At 42.9% G+C, this 14,663-nt stretch overlaps 1 protein-coding gene across 1 annotated transcript in view; it reads right to left on the bottom strand.

The window, feature by feature from the left end:
• The window catches only part of gpc3 (glypican 3), a 130,733-nt gene that overhangs the window by 98,344 nt on the left and 17,726 nt on the right, over positions 1-14,663 (bottom strand). The gene's annotated exons all lie outside the window — the stretch shown is intronic.

Here is a 14,663-nt window from a genome sequence, read left to right as displayed (position 1 = left end):
TCTTGGTAGACCTATTGTATATGAGACCAAATATACAGTAGGTTGAATATATTTGTTTTTAAAAATCATCTTTTTGATGACTCATGTTGTTCACCAGGTCCTCTTCCAACAAGTCTAATTACTTAAATTTAAAAAATGAGGTCATCTGTCAGTGTCATCCAGAATGAGTCATTCTGAGTGTTTGTGATTCTAATGTCTAACCGCCGTTCCATTAGCTTCTGTAGCCCGACAATCTCTCATTGAACATTTCTTTAAGTGGTCCTCTGAAGAAATGAGGGTTTACTAACCGAGCATCTGCTTCAGCTGTTGTTATTAGAAGTTGAGACCTTTGTGATTTTAACACAATTTAACAACGACTCATTTATTAGCATTCTGTACAAACAATGCTACAGCTTCTATAAAAATGTACCAGTGTGACGGCACAGACACGTCATTGTAACTTGGCTTCTTCAATATCTGTTATCTGTTATCTAAAGTCATTTTAAAACTTTTAATGGACTCATTACATCAACTGCTGATATTTAAAACCATAATGGTCTAGGACTTATGGGAAATGGTATATGCTAAATACGTGATTGGAAGCATTTCTATTGCCTCTCAACAGCTCTCAAAATAGTCTGTGGTGGACCACAGCTAACGGTGCAAATAGCACTAAACAGTGCAAACAAGGGTGAAAGTGCTGAGAGAGCTAACAGTTTTAACCTGGGCGGGGGGGGACCGAAGGGTGGGTGCCACGCTTCCACAAAGACGGCGTTGGTCGGGATGGTGTCATCAGCTGTAACCGACGCAGCCGGCCCGGCAATGTCAACAAAGCACAGAGAAGCTCTGATCACAACACACACAGAGGGAGTGCGACTTCATTCTCTGCTCAAGTAGACATTACTCCTCTATAGCTTTACATAGACAACAGTTGTTTGATGCTATATTAATGCTCTGGATATAGTTTAGCACCTTTAAAGGCAGATAAAAACTATTGAACAAACAACAAATTTAGAGTTTTTTTCTTTTTAAATCTACCATCCTTATTTAGACATATGGAGGGAACCACACGGCATACTGTTGATCTAGGTCACGTCCCATGGCTGGACTTTTAGCCAAGCTAGCGGCGTGGCTCATGGCAATGTCACTTTGGTGGGTCACCACTTTGGTCCAGACTGAAATGTCTCAATTAGACATTCACGGTCCCACTCAGGATGAATTGTAATAAGTTTGAGGATCCCTTAACTTTTCATCAAGCACATTTTCATGTCATCATTTATTTTCTCCAATACTTTGGTTTATGACATATACCTTCAAAACTAAATCATTCCCATCAGCCTCAGCTGTACTTTGAGCTTAGTGCTAACTAGCAACTGTCAGGATTATTAGGCCTATAACACGCTAAACTAAGATGGTGCTAATATACCTGCTGGACTTCAGCATGTTGGCATGCTGACATTAGCATTAAGCTCAAAGCACAGCCTCACTGAGCCGCTAGCATGGCTGTAGGCTCTTAGAGTAATTTGAATTCTAGTTTCACTGCAGCTCAACTATGTTTAAGGTCAGTTCAGGCAACTGAGACAAAAGAAGAACCCCGGTCTTCCGCTCACACTACTAGAGAAGACAATAATAACTCTCATGACGGCAAGAGGTCGCTGAGGTCAAAAAAATAATAAACACGGGTTCATTTTAGGGAACAAATGCCAGTGGCCCTCTTTCAGAAGAAGTTAAATTTGGTTAATTGTTACATATTTATATTGTTGTAAATAAGCCATGAGATCTCAAAGAAGTAAGATCAGCCCCTCTGCCCTGCTCCACCCTGCCCTGACATGGTTGTTATGTCTGCATGGCTGAGCGCATGTTGCGTAAGTGTTTCAATATTTCATAGAAAATGAAAAATGCATCTCTTTGAACTCTAAGTGCATGATTGGAGTATGAGGAAGAGGGCAAGCTGGTGGGGTCGCGAAGGTGAAGGAAGAAAACTGTGAAACAATACAGGATGAGCGGAAATAAATGGGTCGCTTCTCGGCGCTGCGACAGAAACTCTGTGCTGATATTATGAAACTGCAAACCTGAATTAGGTTCAAACAGCTTAGACCTGCGAGTGAACCGACTGCAGAGTGCACTTTTCCAAAGCGGAGGATGCTTTTCATAAACACGGAGACCTTGAAGATTAATTCTGGAGCAGGTGTCCCATGCCACGACCTGCCAAACGTTGTGCACAAAGAGAAAGATTGACAAGCAAACACCTTCAGGTCTTGCTGGGGTTGCCCCCACAGAGCTGAACTCAAATAACTTCAGATTGAGGAAGTGATAGCTTTGAGTAAAAAGGGAGAAGGAACTTTTTGCAGCCGCAACACATCAGCTGCAGAGGCTTTACATTTATTCTGAATATGCCTGCCCTGGAGTGAGGGTAAATATAAACAAAGTGACATCTAAGAATAGCCTCCATTTGGATTAGTATCAAGACAAACGTGTACTTTCTCAAACACGTCTCGTTAATAGATGTGGCTGTTCAAATGCAATCTCGCATTCGCATTGATTTCGCTCGCAGAAAGGCTTTGATTAAATAGAACTGTGGCCATTTCTGAAAAGCAGATTTGTATCATCCATTAAGTGGAAAAAAGTCCCACATGATGTATGGAGATGCTGGGTGATTCATTTAAAGGAGCTCATTAGCTCAGTGTGAGCCGTGTTCATGTCAATATGCTGCTTTCACTCTTCACCCGGTCCTTCCTCTTTGTCTCCTTTTCTCTCCACTCTTCTGCTTTTCATTTCCTCTCCTTTTTTTATTCCCTTTCCTTTCCTGCCCTGTCCTCTTCCTCTTCCTCTACCCTCCTTTCCTTTCCTCTACACTCTTCTCCTTTTCACTATTGTCCTTCTTTTTCTCTCTCTCCTTCTACTCTTTCATTTCTTATCCTTTTCTTTCCTCTCCTCTTCTCTTCTCTTCTCCCCTTTTCTCTTTCCTTCTCTCCTCTCTCCTCTTCTTCATTTTCCTCTCTAGTCTACCCCCTCTCTCCTCCTCACCCCTCTCTCATTTCCTCCTCTCTCTCCTCCTCTCCCCTCCACTCCACTCTCGCGGCCTCTCTTCTCCTCCACCCTCTTGTCCCCTCTACTCTCTCCTCTCCTCCACTCTCTCCTCCACTCTCTCATCCTCTCCTCTCCTACACTCTCTCGTCTTGTCCACTCTTACCTCCTGTCCTCTCCTCTTCTCTCCTCTCCTCTCTCCTCTCCTCTCCTCTCCTCTCCTCTCCTCTCCTCTCCTCTCCTCTCCTCTCCTCTCCTCTCCTCTCCTCTCCTCTCTTCTCCTCTCCTCTCCTCTCCTCTCCTCTCCTCTCCTCTCCTCTCCTCTCCTCTCCTCTCCTCTCTCCTCTCCTCTCCTCTCCTCTCCTTCACTCTCTCCTCCTCTCCTCTCCTCTCCTCTAGTCTCCCTCTCCTCTCCTCTCCTCTCCTCTCCTCTCTCCTCTCCTCTCCTCTCCTCTCCTCCTCCTCTCCTCTCTCCTCTCCTCTCCTCTCCTCTCCTCTCCTCTCCTCTCCTCTCTCCTCTCCTCTCCTCTCTCATCTCCTTCACTCTCTCCTCCTCTCCTCTCCTCTCCTCTAGTCTCCTCTCCTCTCCTCTCCTCTCCTCTCCTCTCCTCTCCTCTCTCATCTCCTCCCCTCTCCTCTCCTCTCTCATCTCATCTCCTCTCCTCTCCTCTCTCCTCTCCTCTCCTCTCCTCTCCTCTCCTCTCCTCTCCTCTCCTCTCCTCTCCTCTCCTCTCCTCTCCTCTTCTCTGCACCCCGGCTGATGCACCAGTCATCTGGCGCTGAAAGAAACAAAGGCTCCTTCTCTCAGCTGGAGCAGGGAGGAGCTGTCAGTCCCTTCAGCTCTGTTTGATGATAGCATTTCAAATGACACTTTGATCCTCACTCCACACTGTTTGTTTTTCCTCTATGATGAAATTCAGCTCGAGAGGCGTGCAACAGGGCACATCATTAAAACGTGGCTCAAACACCAAGAACCACGCTCGTCCCTAGAAACCGTTCATGACCAGTTTTTGACACATCAGCGTAAAGAACACGACAGGCTAGGTGGCACAGGAAATGTAGAGAAGAACAGAAATGGTGTGTTTTCCCTGCAGATAACGCTCCGCTGAGGTGACACCAAAGCTGAACCAAAACTCGGGTGTCTCTATAAAGGCTGAATGAGAATAACTGGATCTAATGAGGCAGATCTGTCAGAGCTAAGCATTGTCTCTGGTGGGAGAAGAGTAAAGCACAAACTCCTGCCTTGAAGCTTAAGAAAATATGTGGGTGACACAGCTATATATGGAGATACATACTAGTACAAACTTCAGTTCAAATCTGTGAAAGGTTTTCTTTATCGACGAAGACGTTGTAGTTCATAAGAAAACATTCAAGGACATGAGATAGAACAAGCGCTGATGCATTCACACATTTGTTCGGTTATTTTCTTTATAAAACCTTTTTTTCCTTTCATTTCTAAAACAAGCTCAAAAGCAAACCAATACTTCTTTCTTACAGGTCTTCTCAGAATGAATATAAACATAACGCACTCACTTAATCTCACTGGAGAAATCAGCTTTTGTTTAAGAAGAACAATAGAAATGCGTAAGATGAACAGCCCCAAAGTGTAAGTCTGAAAGAGTTGCCTCTTTTCTTTCTGGAGTGATAATTCTGCTATTGAAGATTTCCAGAGCCGCCACAGCTAAAATCATATGCAAATATCCACCCCATGGGGTGCAGACTGGCTGACACATTATCAGCAGAGAGACAGACGTCGCAATTTTGGGTTTCGAGTGTGGTCAAATCAAAAGACGGAGGCGCGATTAAAAAGGTGTACCGTGGAGCACGCGAGACAACGGGAGCACTTTAAACAGGATGCCAGCCCTGTTGGGGATGCGATGCTGAGGCCTCCCGTGGAGACGGGAGCGCCTGGCAACCTACATAGAGCCCGCAGAGATGAGACAGACAGTTTTGAAAAGCCGAACAATGAAAAATGAAAGCATGTAAAAATGAAAAACAAGGTTTATCTGGGTGAATAAAATGTGAAATGATTCGCAGGAAGAGGTGATTTCATGTTCGGTTCCTCTCTAACTGCTCTGTGGGATAAAGAAAGACAACCACAGTGATAATTACTCGCCTCCTTTGCTTTGGTTTCCCCAGGTGACTTAGCTCTGCACCCAAGTCCCAGGGATATTTCAGGTGAGAGTTTCTAAATCATGATTCATGAGCCAGATACAGTATCTCTTCATATTCAAATGGCTCTAGGAAAATCACTAAGACAGAGTGAAATTCATTTGATTTCTAATAAAAATAATTTTGAAATAAACTGGGAAAAAAAGGTTCGGAAACTTGTGTTTGGTGGATTATTTCTCTGTTGTTACAATGCTAATGGTCATTGTATTTTACATGGTTGGAAAGCCTGTTTATTTACCTTCACAATGATGTCCAACTTGTAAGGATCATGCATTTGTGGGATGAGCAGCACAGCTGATTATGTGGGTAGCGCCCAAGAAAAATGTGGCAAAATGCTCTGCCAATGGTAAACAGTGTATTCTCATAAGGCTACCAGGAAGCCTGCAATGACTGCCCTTCACCGTCAGGCCCGTTTGCGCTGGTGTCGACAACACAGACAATGGAACCTGAACAAGTGGGGGAATGTCATGTTCAGTGATGAGTCCAGGTTCTGTCTGCCAAAGTTGGATGTCAGGGTCAAATTATGGAGACGACGCGGAGAACACTATGCTGATTGTTGCACCGATGGAGTAACAGCTATTGGTGGAGGCAGTGTCATGGTGTGGGGCGACATCTCCCTCACTGGCAAAACAAGGCTTGTCATCATTGAAGACCATCTCAATGCAGGGAGATATCGGGATGAGATTCTGCAGCCAAAGGAGGCCGAATAACGCTCCAAACTTGAGCTAAAGTTTGGCAAGAAAAAACTGAAATGGCCATTTTCAAAGGGTTCCCTTGACCTCTGACCTCAAGATATGTGAATGAAAATGGGTTCTATGGGTACCCATGAGTCTCCCCTTTACAGACATGCCCACTTTATGATAATCACATGCAGTTTGGGGCAAGTCATAGTCAAGTCAGCACACTGACACACTGACAGCTGTTGTTGCCTGTTGGGCTGCAGTTTGCCATGTTATGATTTGAGCATACATTTTTTTATGCTAAATGCAGTACCTGTGAGGGTTTCTGGACAATATCTGTCATTGTTTTGTGTTGTTTATTGATTTCCAATAATAAATATATACATACATTTGCATGAAGCAAGCATATTTGCCCACTCTCATGTTGATAAGAGTATTAAATACTTGACAAATCTCCCTTTAAGGTACATTTTGATACATCTTGATGTACATTATTGGAAGTCAATTAACAACACAAAACAATGACAATGACATTGTTCAGAAACTCTCACAGGTACTGCATTTAGCATAAAAAATATGCAACGGCAAACTGAAGCCCAACAGGCAACAACATCTGTCAGTGTGTCAGAGACTCGTGGGTACCCATAGAACCCATTTTCATTCACATATCTTGAGGTCAGAGATCAAGGGACTCCTTTGAAAATGGCCATGACAGTTTTTCCTCACCAAAATTTAGCATAATTTGGAGCGTTAATTAACCTCCTTCACGACAAGCTAGTATGACATGGTTGGTACCAGTGGTTTTTCTAGTTTCATATGATATCAGTATCTTCACTCTAGCTTTATGACTGAGCCTGTTACAACCTCCAGAATATCGATTACGTTAACGCGTTAAAGAAATTAGTGGCGTTAAAACAAATTGGCGTTAACGTGTTATTATTGCGTTAACTTTGACAGCCTTATGTTTTACACATTCACGTTATCTGCTTTCAGTTATTCTAGTTCAAAAAACATGTGAAGCAGCAGGATTTATGAGTTTCTGTGTGAGGCTACATAGAGGCTCCCTGCCTGACACACATCAGATCCACATACAGACCATATGAGCTTAACTCAGCACCCAAACATCTAATTTGTATTTGTCTTCGATGATTTACTGTTTCCTATTAGACTGTCTCCACAAGCAGCAGACTGGATAATGAGAGGCAATACTAAGAAGGGCAGCATCACTGGTGCATTTGCTGTACCTGGATGTTTTGGTGCTTACAGTGTGTGTCTGGAGCTGCAGCTGATGTTTCTTCCTCAGGCTGACAAACACTAAAATAATCTCTCAGGCTCTTTTCACACTTTTTCCTTTGTGGCTCCAGAGCTCCAAGAGAAACTCAGACAGACAACGCGTTTCTCAGTATTACACCGCTTTATTAAGTATCAATCCAGTTTGCCAGCCCAGCAGTGCTCAAAAAAGTCCCAAAAAACCTCATTACAAGCAAACCAAGAAGTGATGCATAATGATGAAACACGGCAATTAAGTTCAAATGAAATTACGAGTTGATAGAGGAAGATGTGGTAATGGGTGGTAAACCCCATCGTGTCTGGTAAACGATGCTCGAAGGAACCCATTGGACATAGCAAAACTGCCTCTCCCCATCATTAAGTTATTAGATTAGCCCGGGGCAGCGAGTAAACAACTCCAGACATCTCGCAGCAGGCATACGTCCCACCAGTCCTCGCTCTTATTGGATTACTCCGGGAAACTTCTGCAGAAGACGAAATGACTCCACGGAGAGAGCGCGAGGCAGGGGATGATTATTGGAAAGCAGATGATGGGAAGAACAGAGGAAAGGCCTGCTCGGGCCAGACGCCCGCAGCACTTTGGATCGAGCGGACGGCTAACGAGCAGGAGACGGGGAATGGATGCGGAGGGCAGCGAGATCGGATTTTGATTATTGGCTGCTGGATGGAGAGGCAGCTCTCGGGCCTGCCAGGTTCTGCATCATCCGCCTCCTGCCACATCTCGTTTGGGTTACTGCCACGGCGGATGTCCATTCAGCACTATCGGAGACAAATGAGGGCAAACGCCTCTCAAGGTCAACAACCACCTCCACCAGGGGCCACAGGGGGTCTGCCATTCTAATTCCTTATACACTTAGAGTAATTAAAACCCGTCTAGAAGAAGCGGGGGAAGTCGATAGAATTTTTTTGAGACTGCTAATGAGATGCTAATTTGTTGGCCCGCGAGGAATGAGGTACGAGGAACTCAAGGACACAAAAAGCAGATTTATTCACACTTCTTTTTAGCAAACTTTTTCAAATATGGTGCGTGTTCGTCCTCGCGGATATGCAGCAAGTTTGTTGAGCAGCGCACACCGCGGGTTGCCCGTTGTCTTTATAGCTGATAAAAAGATATGAGCATCCTTTCAAGCTCCTTCCAAACTCCCGCTCATTTACAGAGCGTGGCCCCTGTGAGTTCAGAGTAAAGTGGAGAAAGCTCCCCTGCCTCGCAGCGACGAGTGAAGCCACATACAGATCGCCCTCATGCTGCCTGAAAGTAGTCCAAGTCAGACCTGTTTTCGAACACCCCACTGAGCCAGCCTTCTATGGACTCATTGAGTCATTCCAGGAGCACCAGGCCGGCTGCCCCACTTTTTTTTTCAGCAGATATCACACAGACTCTCTGATATGTGCGCACACACTCACGCTGCTCAACTTTCCTCCCCACATATTTGACTATATAAGGCCAGCCCTGTCCTCTCATGTTTATTAATTGGGTTTGCTATTTGGACTCGAGTGTGACTCCCTTCGGGCTGCAGAGGAGCATGGAGCTGTGATGAAACCGAGCAGACAGCAGTGAGGTCTTGTTCTCTCCACCAGCGCTGCAGTCAGGAGAGGCTCATTTTCTGATGTGTCATTTTACACGAGCACTGCACAACAAAACGCACTCAGATCCTGCCTGCGCTCCCACTTAGCTACGGTGGCTTTCAGCTCTTGCACGATAATAACCTCGACAAATCATTTTTTAAAAAGTTAAATAAAAGCTTGTCTCGTTAAACAACAGAGGATAATCTCATTTCTAATCTGCAGGCTCAGGCTGAGCAGCGGCGGCGGCGGCATCACTCTGAAGGACACATCGCCGGGGAAATAACAACAATTAGAGCTGCCAATCACCCATAATGCCAGAAGATGGTTGTGGATGAGTTTCTGCTTCGTTGGGCAGTTATACAGAGAATACAGACAGAGGAGACCTGTGAGGGAGAGGGGATGATAGAAATTGTACAGTATAATCACACCTCAAGCATAAATCTGTGCTTAAGTCAGCTGCGTTTTGGACTTGTTGCAGCCTCAATGTACAGCGGGGTGAGATTACCGCAGACCTCCACACGTACACTAAGGGTGGGGGGAAAAAATCGATTCACCTATGTATCGCGTTTTTTTTTTACAGTTTTGAAATTGTTTTTTTAATGCCAGAATCAATATATTTGCTTCATTTGGGTCTATGCGGAGGTAGAAGGAAGTTACCACTTTTATTGTTGTATTCTGAGTAATGTGATGTCATATCCGTTCCGTATCCGTCAACCAAAACAAACAACAGCCGGCCGCAGCGAGCCGAAACAAAAAAATAGAAAACGGAGGAGGGTCGGCGTGGATACGACCTGCAACCTCACATTTTGAATCCAAAGTGGTAAACACTACACATCCAGTAAAGCATGGAAACACTTTGGGTTTCACACATTGCAGGAAAAGCAGAGCTAGACATCATGGCTAAAGCTGCATGCTAACTCTGTCATGGACAGGAAACGCTATCGTATTGCAGTAACGTGCGGTCAAGCCAGCCGTCAATCTCATCTCCATGGTCAAATTGGCCGGCGCTACAATAGCGCAGCCATATTTATGTTCAATAAATGGAGCTGACCATGGATGTTTAAAGAGAACGGAGCTGACGGGAGAGCTTGCGACGCACTTAGCGATGATAGCAGAAGTATACATGTGTGACTATGTCCGGTTTTCAAAATAAGGTGTTAACAAAGGGAACTGTATATACAAAATACATATATGGAAATGAGATTGATTGGATTATATTCACCAGAAGTATAAAACATGACATGTCTCTTATAAATTCAAAAAAAAACAAAACTAATTTGTGAGGGAAATGTCTTTATTCTTTGATTTTTGGGTTGCTGGAAAAAATTTAATAAATAATTCCTGACAATGACTGATATATTTGACTTCAGGACATCTCTGACTACATACATGCTGAAAATCAAACATTTCTACTGTATCAATTTAGATATTTTCCAAAGTAAAAGTCCCTAGAAGTGAACGATTCTACTTTTTCCCATGGTCTAGTGTTAAAAAATGTTAACAAAAGTCGCAATATTGAATCACAATACTTGTAGAATCGCAATACATATAAATCTCAATACATATCATATCGGCACCCAAGTATCGTGATAGTACCGAATCGGGAGATAGGTGTATTGTCCCAGCCCTAACGTACACACACTAGCATCTTTCTAATAAGTGCACGAGGTGGAAACTCACTGTTTAAGTCCTCTAGTGCTCAAACAATTAATAAATGGATTAATTAGTCGAAAAACATAATTTTCTTCTTTCTTTTTTTTTTACAGTAGTAAGCAAAAATGATTAACATTTTTTTCTGTTTATCATTGTAAATTGAACACCTTCTGGATTTTAGACTGATAGTTGGACAAAGTAGTCAATTTGCAACCCCATCTTCTAGAAAATACATTTATTTAATTATAATTTCGTACAACAAATACATTTTTATAAAAAATTTTATCAACAAAAGGAGGAAATGTTTTAAAGAAAGTATCGGCTAAATTGTAAAATGTTGATACTGAACATATTTGACAAAGGTTCACTGTTTGTTTTCCTACAATATGTTATTTTACAATACAACATCCCCTCATAGCATCCACAGAATTATTATAATGGTTAGGTTTAAGCCCTCACAGCACTTAGTTAGATGGTGGTCTTGGTCTCTGGTGTCAAAGCCCTGGGCTTTGTACACCCACCATCCACTTAAACCACCTCCTCATAAATTGCAAGCGGTAGTAAATGTAGCACTTAATTCTCTGGAAAAAATGTTGCCAGTGAACATAAGCCAGGCAGCAATTATATATCTTTCGAAACATTGTAGTGCCCACACAAATAAGTAGGATATAAATGTGATTTCTATAGACAGGTATGCAATTTGAGGTTGCAAGTTTACAGTGAATTCTGACCTTTGTGAAGAGCACTTTTCACTGTTTTTTAACAGCGAGTTCAAGAGTTTACATGCAGACTAATATTCCACTATTATTCTGAATATAACAATATTCTAAATTTGATACGGGTACTTATGGTGCCTTCAAATGAAACTCATATTTACAACATGGGAAGTTGTGTACACAATGTAAGCTTGGCATGTTTCGCGACAAGCATGGTTGGTACCAATGGATTCATTCGGTTTTCTAGTTTCATTTGATGGCAGTATCTTCACTCTAGCTTAAAAACTGAGCCCACTACAGCCTCCGAAATATCAATTGCGTTAATGCATTAAAGTTATTAGTGGCGTCAACACAAATGTGCTTTAACGCGTTATTATTGTGTTAACTTTGACAGCACTAATTAATAATAATTTGAATGTCAACATTATGACTGAAGCTTCAAACTATTCGGCAGCCCTACGAGCCACACAACACTATTTTGAATTTGAAAAAACGTGGAAATCAGACCAACCGGCCTATTATTTTACTTTTTAGACCACTTCTTCATTTAACTTATTTTCAAATTATGTCAAATCTAGACTATTATATGACTATTTAAAACATATGTCTGGTAGTTGTTATATATGGCCGGGTTTCTGGAATATTTGCAGCCATATTCGCCATCAAAAAGCGTAAACCCTGTTCCCAACACTGGACTTTGATCTCATCTGATTGGACGACCCACTTTGTAAATTTTTTTTTTAACTTTTTGTAGATAAATGTTACTGCGTGTGTGTGTGTATGTGTGTACACACACTATGTCTTTACTTGAATTACTTTGATATTTATACTTCACTGTGACGGGTAAACTTATCTTGATGTGTAAAATCAGCGTAGTGCACCTTTAAGCACTCTTATGTCGCCCTTACCACTGTCCTCTTTGCTCAGCGCTGTCTAAAATTCAACTGCACGTATCAAGCCATCTCTAGGCTGCTCAATGACGTGCAGCATCACATACTAATACACTCCTCAGAAATATTGAACTCCATCGTTTATTTTCCAAATTAAATTCTGAGCATGCACAAGATCAGCTTCTCATTTTAAAAGATTAAATTTGAGGGTGGGCATCCTGCGCAGGTTTACAGATTCTCATTTTGAACTAAATTGACAACATCAGGCCATTGAGTGCGAGGCAATCACGGCACACGGGGGAGGATGATGTTATGATCTCGCTAATGTGAATCAAAATGAAATCCAAGAGTCTGTCACATATCGGAGTGCATGCTGCAGTTTATCCATTACGTAGTGTTTCCCTGGTTTACTATAAAGAGATCTGCTCAGGCTCATTAGATTGGCAAATGGCATATGAGGCATTCTGCGCGAGAGCCACGCATCATTAGAAATTCCTAATGCCCTATACCTATTTCCTGGTATTGATCTTGAAGAAGCCTTATGTTAAAGCAGCCTGTCATCTTACCGCTTAGAAGGCAAAGATAGAGAGAGCCATTGCTTTTCCTATTGTTTGGAGGAGTTGACTTCAAACGGGTGAAAACCTCTGGTGGAGTCAGAGGCTTGGGAAAGCAGGTGGAGCTGGAAGGAGAGGGGGATGCAGGGATAGAGAAAGAGATGTGAGATAGAGGAGTGGAGAGGGGAAGCCCTTTGATCTCTGGCAGGAGTGAGCGCACAAGAAAAGAGACAGAGAGCAGCAAAGAAGATTGCAAACAAGGCATGCACTCAATTCCCAATAGCACGAACGCGAGCAGAAGAGACAGACGAAGGGAGAAAGAAAAGTCAAGTAGATTGAGCGAGACAGAGATGGAGAGAGAGGATGACAGGGTCAGAGAGAGAAAGAGAAGAAGAAAAGAGGAGAAAAGAAAGAGGATGAAAATGAAGTAGAGGGAAACAGATAAGACCAGGATGTTAAAAGGATTTCAGTCCAGGGGCTGTTTGGGGAGTTCTCTCAAGCCCTATGCTAAAGCAATTAGCATTGAACCCCTTCTAGGAAAGTGCAGCCAAACCACAGCAGCCATCTCTAACATAGTTAGTGTGTAACAACCAAGTCAAGCAAACCCCACGGTCCCCATTAAACCTCAAGTTTTAATTGGCATGTCAGGATGGTGCTGCATTTCACAACCCATGAGTGTGCGTTCCCAAAAAAAAAAAGTGGGCCCAGTGAGTCTGCACATCCCACTTCAAGTAGAAACCCCGAGACAGTAAACAGAGCTGCAGAGGCCTGTGTAGTGTGATAACAAAAGCTCGACATTAAATGTGAAAGGGATATTTCAAAACATCTGTTGCTTATGTGGCGGCGCTGTGGAAGAAAAGTTGTGTACCCCTTTGTCGTCCGGGAGTTTACTTGAAACCAGTTAAGTTTTGTTTAAAGTGGAAATGAAGCGAAATGGATTTCCACTCTAATGAACTGTTATATAACAAACATGACAAATGTCACCATTTAAAAGAAAAAAGAAGATCTATTTCTATCTTTTGTGGCAAGATAGACACCATGTAGAGGTATTCTAGCCTGTGACGTCACGAGGTTGGTCGGCTCGGCTGAGTTACACAGATACAACGGTAGAGACCGTGAAAGACGGAGACTGAGGGGACACAGGACAGAATAAAACAAAAGGGGGGACACTATTGTATTGTTCCTGGATGTAATGATGAGTTTTACAATGTCAAAAAACCAAGGACAAAACTGTCCATTTCATAAACTGCCGCTGAAACGGAGATCAGTAACTTACTGCAGCGCTAGCTACTGGCACAAAGAGCCCTCCGACAGGCACTGAGTCTAGCTGCAGCTGACTGTCTCCCGTCCTCTCCCCACTCTGATCACCTGTCTCTCCTCCTGCTGTCTCATTCACACTGTTCAAAGACAGGGTCGCTAAGAAAATAAACGCCGAAAGCACTACTTAGCTAAAAGACTGGAAACAGCTGGTCTAGCTCTGTCAAGAGGTCACAAAATTTGCCTACCTGTACCTCTAAAGATTCCAAAGATGCGTTAGAGGGGGGGTTTTCTAAGCTAAACTAACCGGCTGTTTCCTGTAGCTTCATATTTACAGACTTGAAAGTGGTACCAAGTTCCTCATCTCACTCTAACAAGAAAGGTAATAAGTGAAGCTCCCAAGATGTCGAACTATTCTTTTAAAAGTGCAGTGTGTAGGATATGGCGGCATCTAGCGTTGAGGTTGCAGATTGCAACCAACTGGAACGTTCTGCCCGTTCTGGGTCACTGTGGCGGCCGGCTCCATGAAGAGGACCCGCTCCATATGTAGATATAAACGACTCATTCTTAAGTAACGAAAACATAACTATCCTTATTTCCATGTGATTATACACTAAAGAAAACATACATATTAATATAAAATTCCATTTCTGCCAATAGATCTAAATGGTACACTCTCTAATAGGATTATTAGGTCTTATCAAATGTCTTTGTTGCTGCTCGATCGAAGGTTTTCTCAAACACTCGGGAAACTTTTTGCCAAGAATAAGGATAAAGAGAGGAGGTAGCTCACCGCAGTCTCAGTTCTTTAAAGCAACAATTCAGCAAGGAAAAGCTGATTTAATGGTGTCACACAGTTCCTGCTGACTTTTATAATAT

The sequence above is a fragment of the Sebastes fasciatus genome, chromosome 10 (genome assembly GCF_043250625.1).
Source record: "Sebastes fasciatus isolate fSebFas1 chromosome 10, fSebFas1.pri, whole genome shotgun sequence".
Lineage (NCBI taxonomy): Eukaryota > Metazoa > Chordata > Actinopteri > Perciformes > Sebastidae > Sebastes > Sebastes fasciatus.
The sequence above is the reverse complement of the archived record's forward strand: the minus strand, read 5'-3'. Positions and strand labels throughout refer to the sequence as shown.